The sequence below is a fragment of the Callorhinus ursinus genome, unplaced genomic scaffold (genome assembly GCF_003265705.2).
Source record: "Callorhinus ursinus isolate GAN/ISIS: 27379988/994484 unplaced genomic scaffold, GSC_fseal_2.0 scaffold6, whole genome shotgun sequence".
NCBI classification, from domain to species: domain Eukaryota; kingdom Metazoa; phylum Chordata; class Mammalia; order Carnivora; family Otariidae; genus Callorhinus; species Callorhinus ursinus.
This window is the reverse complement of record NW_027397068.1, coordinates 46,213,779-46,226,944: the sequence shown is the minus strand read 5'-3', so window position 1 is coordinate 46,226,944 and position 13,166 is coordinate 46,213,779. Positions and strand designations below refer to the sequence as shown.

General features: G+C 35.5%; 1 protein-coding gene across 1 annotated transcript in view; it reads right to left on the bottom strand.

Moving 5' to 3' along the window:
* Positions 1-13,166, bottom strand: part of LAMA2 (laminin subunit alpha 2) — a 620,419-nt gene that overhangs the window by 291,255 nt on the left and 315,998 nt on the right. The gene's annotated exons all lie outside the window — the stretch shown is intronic.

Genomic DNA, 13,166 nt, shown 5'->3' with positions numbered 1-13,166 from the left:
ATCAGATCATCTGATTTCAACTAGATTTTCAAGATTTCTTGCTTCAGTAGGGAAACGCTCTAATATGCAGAAATTATTGCACTCAAGTAAATATATTACATGGTATTTTAGATTTTTCTTCCCTTCATTCCTTCTTTGTTTCCAGTAGATAAATCATTAGAATAAAATATACTCACCAAATTCTATAAATTTCATCAGACGTTTACTAAAAGCAGATCAGACTCTGGCCTCGCTGACTAAAACAACAACAAAACAAAAAAAGCCAAAAAAAAAAAAAAAAGACAGAAAGAAACCTATACTATAAGTCAAGGAAAAACAGTGGTGAAAATTTCAAGATGAAGCTGAGCATTTTTCATAAGCTATATGAGAAAGTTTGCAATTTTTCTACTAAGCTCCCCAATTCCCATAAATTGTAGGTACAAAGGGAGTACAAACAGTGTTCTTTACTATTTTCTAAGAAAACAGAGTTCCTGCCATATAAAGGCAGACAGACCCTCAGGATACTCCAAAGTTCCTGCTAAGAGTTCAAAGAGGGCCATAAAAGCAGTCCTATCAATCACAACATGAAACACACACTTTCTCACACTCTCGCGGGGGTGCGATGTTCATGCAGCTTTGGACACTTATTTTCTTCATGTAGTTTACATCAACACAGCAACTGTATACTTCTTGGTGGGGGAGCAACATCTATGCATTCTGTGAACTTTAACATATTGCATTGAATTTTGTAGTGTGTATTTCATTTTATATACTATTTCTATAAGGTTTTTAAATTTCTGTTGTTTCTTTTTCTTCTCAATTATAACTGAACATCCCTCCCACACAGACCAGCTGTTTCTCCATTTAAAAGAAGGCAAGTAATTTAACATCATAAATACCAAACTGCATCTCAAGGTCAAAGTCAAAAGCTTTTATGTCTCATTAATTTTCAAGCTCTTCATCAGTTTTTCTCATTGAGTTACCATTTATATCTCGGTATGTGGAAAAGCATAAAACTTGTGTTATCAGTTAAAACAGAAGGCTATCTCCAGCTATTAAACTAACATAAAATATTTTCGATTAAACGGATAGTAGTTCGTATACTTTGTAAATGGCAACAGCAAAACTTCAAAAAGCTTTCAGGTCCATTTACCAGCACCTTCCCCTCCCCACCCCCAACTGAGGGAGATGAAAATCATCTTGAGTCAATCCATGCTCTGGCTGCTGAGACATAAAAATATTGACCTTTATCTCCTAAATCAAATCATTTAGGTCACTCATGTAATTCTTAGAAATGATATGTTTTAAAATATTACCTATTTTGTAGAAATTCACTAAATGTGCATAATAAAAAACCTACACACATCACCATCTGATTTTCAGTAGTCATTTATTTATTCAACAATAAATAAGCAGTAGTTCGATAATACAAACAACCTTGCATCACTTTAGAGTTTAAGCAGTATTTCTGAAGGTAATCATATATATAGAAATTGACTGAAAATCTTACTAACTTCATTTATTTCCTCACCTATCAAAAGACTTAAATTTTTTTTTAGCCCAAAGCACTTATTTTACCATTAATAAAACATAGAGCCAGAGATTATCTATGATCTGTCCAAGGCCAAATTGCAAATAATGGCAGAGATTCTGGGTGTTGGCTTTCACTTCCATGTCTCCACATGGGTTTGTAGATACTATTGCTTAGAACAACATGTTTTCTGTTCTATTTTATTTTGTTATAATGGTTTTAAAACAAGGTCACAGATTATCTGACACTCATCCCATCGAGTATCATTGGGGTCTTTATCTCCTCTCTTGAATCTGTGTAGGTTTCTGACTGCTTTAACCCATGAAATATTGTGTGCAACTTCTGGAGGTAAGGTCATTAAAAACCATTGAGCTTTTGCCTTGTTATCTGGGCACATTTTCTATTGGAGCCCCACGCTGCCAATTACCCTGAGGCCCCCATGCTTGGAGGAAGCCCAACGTGCATGTATTGTTCATACATGGAATGTCTGGTTGTCTGTCTCAGGTGAGTCCAACTTTTGAGTTATTGTATTCCAGGCATTAGACATGTACATGAAGTCTCCAGCTTCTTCAACTCCCCCATAACCATTCAAGTCTGCTCTGCTGGGCCCCAAGATATCATTGAGCAAAAAGTACCTATCCCTGCAATGCCCTGTACAAATTCCTTACTGGGTAACATTTGTAGGCATATTAAAATAGTTAACATACACTATAAAGTTTGAGATGGTCTATCACTCAGCAATAGATAACTGGAAAACGCTTAGATCTTAATTTTCTCCAATATGGGTCAAGCACCATTGGCTAGTTTAATAAGTTCAGCCACCTCCAGTCAAAAGCTATGCTGTTCTATAGCTTTGCTTTTCTTAAATGATCTTTCTTTGGAGCTATAATTGTGTCAACTTTTTATATATTATTTTTATGCACGATTACTTTTCTGAGTCAAATTTCATTTTTTAATTTCATTCATTCACTAAACATTTACTTAATATATAATCCATGTTTTTAAAATTGATAGATTTCAAAGATCTAGAGATGAATAAATATGAATAAAATAACTGTTTTTGGGTGGGGGATGAGGGGAGAGGGGGAATTGCTACTTAATTTATTTCTCCTTTTTCTCTTCATAATGAAAGCATTTAAGACTTTATTTTTTAAGATTTTATTTATTTATTTGTCAGAGAGAGAGAGTGTATGAGCACAAGCAGGGGGAGCGGCAGGCAGAGGGAGAAGCAGACTCCCTACTGAGCAAGGAGACTGATGCAGGATCGATCCCAGGACCCTGTGATCATGACCTGAGCCCAAGGCAGACATTTAACTGACTCAGCCACCCAGGCGCCCCAGCATTTAGGATGTTAGACTTACTCTTGAATATTGCTTTTGCTTCACCTCAGAGTTTTGGCTTTCTGATACTTTGTTTTCAGAATTATAGCTTTTACTTTAATTTTTTTGTGGCCAGAATAGTTATTTTATAATATGTTCTTAAGTTTTTAAGTGGTCTTCTAATTTATTATTTTTAATTTATACCTGACCAGACTGTGGTCACAGAGTGAAAACTAAACATTTTCTGGTTTTAGAATTTTTGAGAAGCGTGTGTGTGCCTGAGTGTGTACATATCTGGTCTCTCTCTCACGAGACTAACTTTTAAAATGTTCCTTTGGCACAGGCCCTGTGTTTATAAATGTAAGATTAAGAGAGTACTATTATTTATTTTTTAATCTTCAGTACAATTTATTTGCTAAATGTTTACCTCCTCCTTCCTCACATTTCAAAGACTGAGTAATGCATTAAAGTCTATTGCTACTATAGTTGTTTGCTTGCATAGCAATAAAAAAGTATCCAGTAATGTGAATATTCAAATGCAAGAAGAAATTCATGATATGTTGTCATAACTTTCAATTATAACAAAGAACTGCTAATGGAAATCTAATGGTATGAATAGTTTCATAGCTATAAGAGGTAATTAGGAGCATTTCTAATTAGCAACCAATTCTAAGAAAATATACTAATAAGAAAAGATTGCCTCCCTGTTTAATCATGTTATTTACTTACTTAAAAATAATGAGAATCAAATAATTTTTTAAAAGAATCAAAAAATTTAACAACCTAAAACAGTCATGGAATTTCACTATTTCTAAAAAAGTGATCAAATCTGACAACATATTTCAAATATATTAAAAGTTTAAAAATGAAAGTATTCTTTATGCAAGATATGTTGCATAATAAATTTTAACAAATTAATGTAATAACAGACATTTTTAGAGTTACATTATATTTAACTAATGAGAATTGAAGAAATATTACATATGGCTTGGTGTTAGGTTTGGCCCAATTAAAAACAAGTGCAAATCCAGGGATATAGCAAAGAGAATTGCATATTCCTATTTTGGTACAATTTACAAAAATATAAACCTCTCTTTTTTTAAATTAAAGACAGAAAGTTAGAGAAGCCTGGTGGTTTTGTCAATAGATGGAAAAGGTGAGGAGAAGCAAACTTTGCTCTTTTGGGGAGGTGCTCACATACCCAGGAAGTGAGGGGAGAAAGAGAGAGCACAAAGGATCTTTGAGTCATTTTGTTAAGGCTCATTGGCTTCTCATCATGGCTTGATAAAGTAAAGCAAAACAACCCAAAACTATGGATACTCTAGTAGCACAATAATTGGAAGGAACCCATTCTTTTTGTCGACAAACTCAATACATTGAAACACCTAATGTTTCTTTTATTCTAGTTCAGTTGATTCTGTGCTTCCCAGTCCCTGGAATTTTCTTGCTTGTCATTCGTGTCAGTGTGAGCATCGAATAGTGAATGCAAAACATTCTCAGATGAGTCAGGAAGTTCTTGTAAAGGTTGAAGTTATGAAATTATCTTTCTAACATTTCAGAGACATGTTTAAGATTTTACTTCCAGTTCTTTTAAATCACACATTTATGTCTAAAATAAACTAGAATAAGACTAACTTAATTTACTGCATTTTGTTCACTCAACTACATAGGCCACAATTTGTAGTAGGCTACAAATGAACCTCAGATTAATTCAGTTGAGTTGATTGACAATTTTTCACACACACACACACACACACACACACACACACATATAGAGTTTCATAAAGACACAGTCAATGATGAGTTTTATGCCTCCTAGTATATGACCTAGGTGCTTTAACACTCAAATATTAAAATACATTCCATGTAATTGAGTTTCCTAAATAGCATGAAAGTACATATGCGATTAACAATGAGCATATGAATTTTGACTTATTCACATCAATATGGCTTAATTATAAAAATGCAGTTTTGATTTCCCAACTACTCTTGAATGTACTCTCTTAAATAAATAGTTTGCTGCTTTAATGAAGTTTACCGATCCAATTTAAACTATATCCATGTCAGTGGAGTTCTTATTATAAAACATAGCTCCAATATAGATGGCCCCTGAGTTACGATGTTTTGACTTAACAATTTTTGACTTTACGATGGTGCCAAAGGAATATGTGTGCGTTCAGTAGAAACTGCACTTCACATTTTGAATTTTGATCTTTTCTCTGGGCTAGTGATATGTGGTACAATACTCTCTCATGATGCTGGGCAGCAACCCTGAGTCACAGATCTCAGTAAGCCACACGACTGCAATTAAACAACTGATACAACTATTCTGTACTCATACAGCCATTCTGTTTTTCCCTTTAATTTTTATTCAATAAATTACATGAGATACTCAACTAAAACAGGCTTTGTGTTAGATGATTTCGTCTGACTGTAGGCTAATGTAAGGGTTCTAAACATGTTTAAGGTAGGCCAGGATAAGCTATGATGTTCCAAAGGTTAGGAGTATTAAATGCAGTTTTGACTGAATGATATTTTCAATTCACAATGGGTTTATTGGGACATAACCCCATCCTAAGTTGAGCAAGATCTGTGTAACATGTGTATGGAGAAGAAATACCACTACACATTCTTCTTTCAACTTAGCTCCCATTTTTTGTTATACGTTCAACATCCTCACTCTGTGATATTAGCGAAAAATTCATAAAAGTCAGCAAGACCAGGTGGCTTCTGAGGGCCTTCTACATAATAACAGATAGCTAGACTGGTAGAATTATTATGATGGATGATTCACTTTTCGGGTTTCCATTTATATGTGTGTCATTATGTACACATCATTTAAAATCGCTGAATATTTGGACATTAATCACCTAAGGCTATTCTAATGATAAATAGGCTTTCTAACATAATGCACATATTCCCAGGCCTTACAAATCTATGGATAGAAATAAAGTCTCTCTGACACCGATGTCCAGTAAGAATAGTTCTTAGGCCCCTTTACATCTCCAAAGCAAATCCATTTTATTCTCTCATCAATACATCTCTTTGTTACTTGGCTGCCAGTATCCAGAGTGGGAACCCAGCTTCATGTAAATCTGCCTTTGACCCTCAGTCAGATGGGGGAGAGTGGGTTTTCCTCCACCCTGTGCCACAATCTGTCTCACAACATCTTTCACAAAAATAGCTCCCTCACTTCCAGTCCTCTGCCTTTATCTCCATTGAACTGAGGATCCAAACCAGTTTCTCAAGGCCCTACAAAGAGGAGATAGGAGAAAAGGGACACACCCCATGACATCTTCTCTATTGATTTTTTCCATCCCATTATCTCCTCCTGGTCTTGTCAAAAATAATTCCCACTTTCTTCTATCCAAAGATACAAGCATCCATCTATACTGGATTAGTTTCTTATTGTTTTCATAACAAGCTTAGCAGCTGGAAGCAACACAAAATTATCTCACAGTTTTGTGGGTGAGAATTCCAACATGGGTCTCACTAGGGTACAAGGCTAAAATCATGGTGTCAGCAGGGCTACATTTCTTTCTGGAGGCTCTGGGGAAGAATCCATTTTCTTGCTCATTCAGATTGTTGGCAGATTCAGTTCTTATGGTTGTAGAACTGATGTTCCCATTTCTTTACTGGGTATTGGCCAGTAATAATGCACATTCCTAGCTTCTAGAGCTCATCCACATTTCTTGACTCATGGGCCCCTCCAGCTTCAAAGATGATGATGATGGACGGAGTCCCTCTCAGGCTTCGAATCTCTCCTTCATTGTCCTTCATTGTCACATCACTCTGATTCCCTTTCCTGCCTTCCTCTTCCACGTTTAAGGCCTTATGTGATTAGATTAGGCCCATCTGGACAATCCAGGATAATCTCTAGGTCCTCAAACTTAATCACATTTGTAAAGTCACATATTTATATGCTCTGGGGATTAGGACATGGACATATTTAGAGGGATCATTATTTAGCCTACCACATATGTCAATATAAAGAAATTCCTGAGGGATCACTACCCACCAGCTCTACAGACAGACCCAGCTTTGCAATTTGCAATCGGGTACAGTGACAATAATTTTGAAATAATAAAAACAAAATATTTTAGGGAAGGGAAGTAGAGAGAAAGAAAAAGAAACTTGCATATATCGATTTTGTTCTAAAGATACAGGATGGCTGCATAGTTTTTAGGGAGCAATAGAAGTTAGCAGATTAAATCGTAACACCCGGAAAAGGAAGGCTTGCATTGAAAACTTTGGCAGGTTTCTAACAAAAGGACTGTAGCCCTAGCAGACACAGCTGTAATGAGAGCATGTACTTGGTCTATGTATCCAATGTCATTTTGCTGAATTTCAAGCAGGAAGAAGCTGAGATCTCCTTAGAATATAAATCATGTCAAAAGTAAGAGTTAAACTCCAAAATAAATTAAGTAAAACCTAAAGTGACTTTTCTAAGCCTAGCACAGATAGACACAAATTAAGACCATATTGTACATACGCTGTGCGATCGTAATATTCTGCCAAACAAGAAAATGTCTTCTTTAAATAGACAGCTATATTTCTCAGGTTATTGAGCTGAAAGGAAAGAACATTGTATGATGCAGTTTCAATCAAGGGGATCTTAGTAACCGCTATTCCTTCTATATCATTTTTGTGCAGTGTATTTGGAACTCCATATATATTGTACTGATACAGAAATGGTAACTACATAGAGGTAGATGATATCTATTCCTTCACAAGTAAATGTCACTAATAGTTCATACATGCCACTTCAGATGTGGATACTTCTCTTTAAGCAACTGAATCATTTTATGTTTATGATGCGCTAAACAGTATTTTGGAGGGCACATCTCCCATTGGCTTGCTTTTTGTTTTAAAAGAAAGTCTAACCTCTCAATTTTAATCATCAGAGTAAAAGGAAAGATTGGAAGAAAGTGCATGACCAGTTTCAGGAAATACAGGACAAAGGCATAAAGTGTGTTTATGCCTGGAAAAAAAAGATGCACTCTACAGTGTTACCTTAGCAGCTGGAAACTACTAAATGCCAACATATACAGATGAAAAGTGAACAGCCATATTATAATACTGCAAAACATTCCTCCATTCTCCAAGTACTAAGCACATTTTTATACTGTTTGCTATATAATAGGAATAATGATAATACATATTTCAGAGCACTCTGTGAAGATCCAGTGAGATAGCTCTGATGAAACAATTAGCCCTGTGCCAGGTATATATGGGAATACTTTATACATTCCAGATATACATATTAATACCCGATATATTTCAATTTCTACTGTAATTATTTTACCATTTTATTTATTTTAAATTTATTTTAATTCCAGTATAGTTAACATACAGTGTTCTATTAATTTCAGGTGTACAGTATAGTGATTCAACAATTCTATACATTACTCAGTGCTCATTGTGATAAATGTACACTTAACCCCCTTCACCTATTTCACCCCTTCTCCCACCTGCCTCCCCTCTGGTAACCATCAGTTTGTTCTCTTTAGCTAAAGTCCACGCTTTGGTTTGACTCTCTTTGTTTGTTTGTTTCTTTTGTTTCTTAAATTCTACATATGAGTGAAATCATATGATATTTGTTTTTATCTGACTGACATATTTCACTTAGCATTATACTTTCTAGCTCTATTATGTTGCTGCAAATGGCAAACTTTCATTGTTTCTTATGGCTGAGTAATATTCCATTGTATATATACTACATCTTCTTTATCCATTCATCTGTTGATGGACACTTGAGTTGTTTCCATATCTTCGCTATTGTAAATAATGCTGCTATAAACATAGGAGTGTGTATATTATATTAGATTAGGATTTTATATTCTTTGGGTAAATAAATGCCCAGTAGTAGAATTATTGGATCACATAATACTTCTATTTTTAATTTTTTGAGTAATCTTCATACTGTTTTCCACAGTGGCTGCACCAGTTTGCCTTCCCACCAACAGTGGTAGTGTGCAGGGTTCCTTTTTCTCCACATCATTGTCAACACTTGTTTCCTGTGTTTTTGATTTTAGCCATTCTGACAGGGGTGAGGAGATGTCTCATTGTAGTTTGCACTTGCATTTTCCTGACAATTAGTAATGTTGAGCATCTTTTCATGTGTCTGTTGGCCATCTGGATGTCTTCTTTGGAGAAATGTCTGTTCATGTCTTCTGCCCATTTTTAAAATGGATTATTTAGGGTTTTTTTTTTTGTATTGAGTTGGATGTGCTCTTTATATATTTTGGATACTAATCCTTTATTAGATGTGTCATTTGCAAGTATCTTTTGCATTGAGTAGACTGACTTTTAGTTTTGTTGATTGTTTCCTCTGTTGCACAGAAACTTTTTATTTTGATGTAGTAGTACCAATAAGTCTATTTTTATTCTTGTTTCCCTAGTCTCAGGAGATATATCTAGAAAAACATCACTATCACCAATGTTAGAGAAATTACTACTTGTGCTATCTTCTAGAATTTTTAGGGTTCCAGGTCTCACATTTAGGTCTTTAATCCACCGTTATCTTATTTTTGTGTGTGGTGTAGGGAAGTGGTCCAGTTTTCCCAACAGCATTTGTTGAAGAGAGTGTCTTTTTTCCATTGCATACTCTTGCTCCTTTGTCAAAGATTAATTGACCATATAAGCATGGGTTTCTTTCTGGGCTTTCGTATTCTGCTCCATTGATATATGTGTCTATTTTTGTGTCAGTACCATCACTGTTTTCATGACTACAGATTGTAGTGTATCTTGAAATCTGGGATTGGGATACCTCCAGTTTTGTTCTTTTTCAAGACTGCTTTGGCTAGTCAGGGTCTTCCGTGGTTCCATACAAATTTTAAGATTATTTGTCCTATTTCTGTGAAAAATGCCATTGGTATTTTGATATGGATTGCACTAAATCTGTAGATTTGCTTTGGGTAGTATGGACATTTTAACAATATTTGTTCCTTCAATTCATGAGCATGGAATGTCTTCCCATTTGTGTCATCTTCAATTTCTTGCATCAGTGTTTTATGGTTTTTGGAGTACAGACTTTCACCTCCTTGGTTAAATTTATTCCTAGGTATTTTATTATTTTAGTGCAATTGTAAATGAGATTGTTTTTTAATTTCTCTTCCTGCTACTTCATTATTACTGTATAGGAATGCAATGGATTTCTGTTTACTGATTTTGCATCCTATGACCTTACTGAATTCATTTATCAGTTCTAGTAGGTTTTTGGTGGAGTCTTTACTTTTTTTAATATATGGTATCATATCATCTGCAAATAGTAAAAGTTTTACTTCTTCCTTACCAATCTGGATGCCTTTTTTTCTCTTACTTGTCTGATTGTTGTGGTTAGGACTTCCAGTAGTATGTAAAATAGAAGTGGTGAGAGTGGACATCTCTGTCTTTTTTCTGACCTTAGGGGTAAAGCTCTTAGTTTTTCACCATCAAGTATGATGTTAGCTGTGGGTTTTTCTTATATGGCCTTTATTATGTTGACATATGTTCCCTCCAAACTTACTTTGTTGAGAGTTTTCATCATGAATGGATGTTGTACTTTGCCAAATGCTTTTTATGCATCTATTGAAATGATGATATGGTTTTTATGCTCGTACTGATGCGATGTATCACACTGATTAATTCGTGAATATTTAACCACCCTTGCATCCCAGGGATAAATCCTACTTGATCATGGTGAATGATTTTTTAAATGTATTGTTGGATTCAGTTTGCTAATATTTTGTTGAGGATTTTTGCATCTATGATCATCAGATATATTGGCCTGTAGTTCTCTCTCTTTTTTTTTTTTTTTGTAGAGTCTTTATCTGGTTTGGGTATCAGGGTAATAATGGCCTCATAGAATGAAACTGGAAGGTTTCCTCCCTCTTCTATTCTTTGGAATGGTTTAAGTAGAATAGGTATTAACTCTTCTTTAAATGTTTCATAGAAATAACCTCTGAAGCCATCTGGTCTTAAACTTTGTTAGGAGTTTCTTTTATTATTATTGATTCATTTCATTACTGGTCAGTTATTACTATTATTAATATATCTAAGAAATAAGATAACTATTTAAATGACTGATAAAAATTCTTGTGTGTCTAATAAAGCATAATTTCAAAAATTAACCTATATTTTCCTTGTTGGAATATTTTGTACTGAATATAGCAAATAATTAGATGATTGGTTTGGTTCTCATGTTCATATAAGCATTTTAAAATTATATAAACTATCCTTGCTTTTTGCCATATATAGAAAAAAGTCTACTTCAAAGAAGGAGAAAATGCAACAGGGTTAAAAAAACTGTTAAGGACTATGTACTGTTCCTTTAATTTTGGCGAAATGCAATTGATATTTAGATTCTGGGGCTGAAGTTTACTAAATCTTTTCTTTCTTTCTTTCTTTTTAAAGATTCATCTATTTGGGGTGCCTGGGTCGCTCAGCCGATTAAGCATCTGCCCTTGGCTCAGGTCCTGATCCTGGAGACCAGGATCGAATACCACATTGGGCTCCCTGCTCAGTGAGGAGTCTGCTTCTTCCTCTGCCCTTCACCCCACTTGTGCTCTCTCTCTCTCGCTTGCTCACTCTTTCTCTCAAATAAATAAATAAATAAATAAATAAGATTCAATTTATTTATTTGAGAGCGAGTGAGAGAGAGAGAGAGCATGCATGTGCATGAGAGTTGGGGGAGGGGGAGAGGGAGAGGGAGAAAGAGAATCTCAATCAGACTCCCCACTGAGTGCAGAGCCAGATGCAGGGCTCCATCCCATGACCATGAGATCGTGAACTGAGCCCAATTCAAGAGTTAGATGCTTAACTGACTAAGCCACCCAGGCACCCCAGATGCTAAATATTTTCTAATACTTTGTATATTCCCATAAAACAAACACCTAAAATATTAATAGCATTGAAAGGAAGGAAAAATGAGAAATTGTTATGGCCCGAGGCTTTTCCATCACCATAGTGAAGTCCATGGTCAGTGATTTAATCTCTCTTTTGCACATAGTCTCAACTCCTTTGCCCCTCTCTAGTTTCACCATACTCTCTTGGCTAATCCACACTAGAGTTAAATCCCATTTCTCTACCTTCTCTGTACCTGCAGCTGTTGAGATGAACACATCTGAAGAAATACTGGGTGGTCCATTTTCTCTCCTATGATCCTGGATGCTACTTCACACTTTCTTTTTTCTTCTCTAAACTCCAGACTCTCCTTCCATAGCCTCATGCCCAACTCTCTTCTATTTTTTTTTTTAAGAATGCAAAGGCCAACAAAAAACTTCAGTGCTTTCCAGCAGCACTTCAGTTCACATACAAGCATATGTGTCTTTATTTTCTTCCTAGAAACAGGAGTCTATGCTCGCTGTCTCCAAATCTTTCTCCTTGTTCTCTCATAGAGCCACACCAACCAACTTTTTGTCTCCATCACTCTACTGAAAATACACTTTTCAAGTTCACCAGTTGCATTCATTGCTAGACCCAATGGTCAGTTCTCATTCCTTATTTTATTTGACCTACCTATAGTATTTGACATTGAGCCCTATTGATTAATTGGCTTTCAATATACCATTCTCCTTGTTTTCCTTCTATCTTTCTGGCTGCTCCTTTTTAGTATCCATTCTGGTTCCTCCTCACTTCTCTAACCTCTAAGTGTTGGAGGGCTGCAAGGCTCAGTCTTCAGATCTGTCTTGTCTTCTTTTACTCATTTTCTTGGTTATAACATCTAGTCTCCTAGCTTAAATGACTTCTGTACTGATAATTTCTTTCTAATCTTCAGTTCAGATCCTTCGCACCAGCTACTGAACTTCAGACTTGTATGGCATTATCATCTTCACATTTCCCCTTGGATGTCTAAAAGGCATTTTAAACAATAAACTAGCAAGGCTGAGCTCTTGATCTTCCATCTAAAACTTGCTCTTCTCCGTCTTCTCCATCTAAGTAAATGGGAACCCTATGCTTTCATTTGTTTAGATCCATAACTTTGAAGCTATCCTTGGCATTCCTTTATATATATATATTCCATAGCCAAACTACCAATATGTCTTTTGTCTTAATATATAAATACATCCACAATCAAATCACTCTTCATTACCTTCACTGCTACCACTCTAGTCTTTAAGCCATCTATCTGCTGGCCCAGTGATTACAAAGCGTCTGGTCTCCCTATTTCGGCACCTGTCCCCTTCTAGTCTGTTATCAATGTAACAATCATGTTCATCCTGTTAAAATACAGGCCAGATAATCACACTTTTGTGCTCAAAGCACCCCAATGGCTTCTCATTTCACTGTGAGAAAAATATGAGAAAAATTACAATGGCCTAAAGTTCTACAATATCGTCCTCCTCATCTGCTTCTAC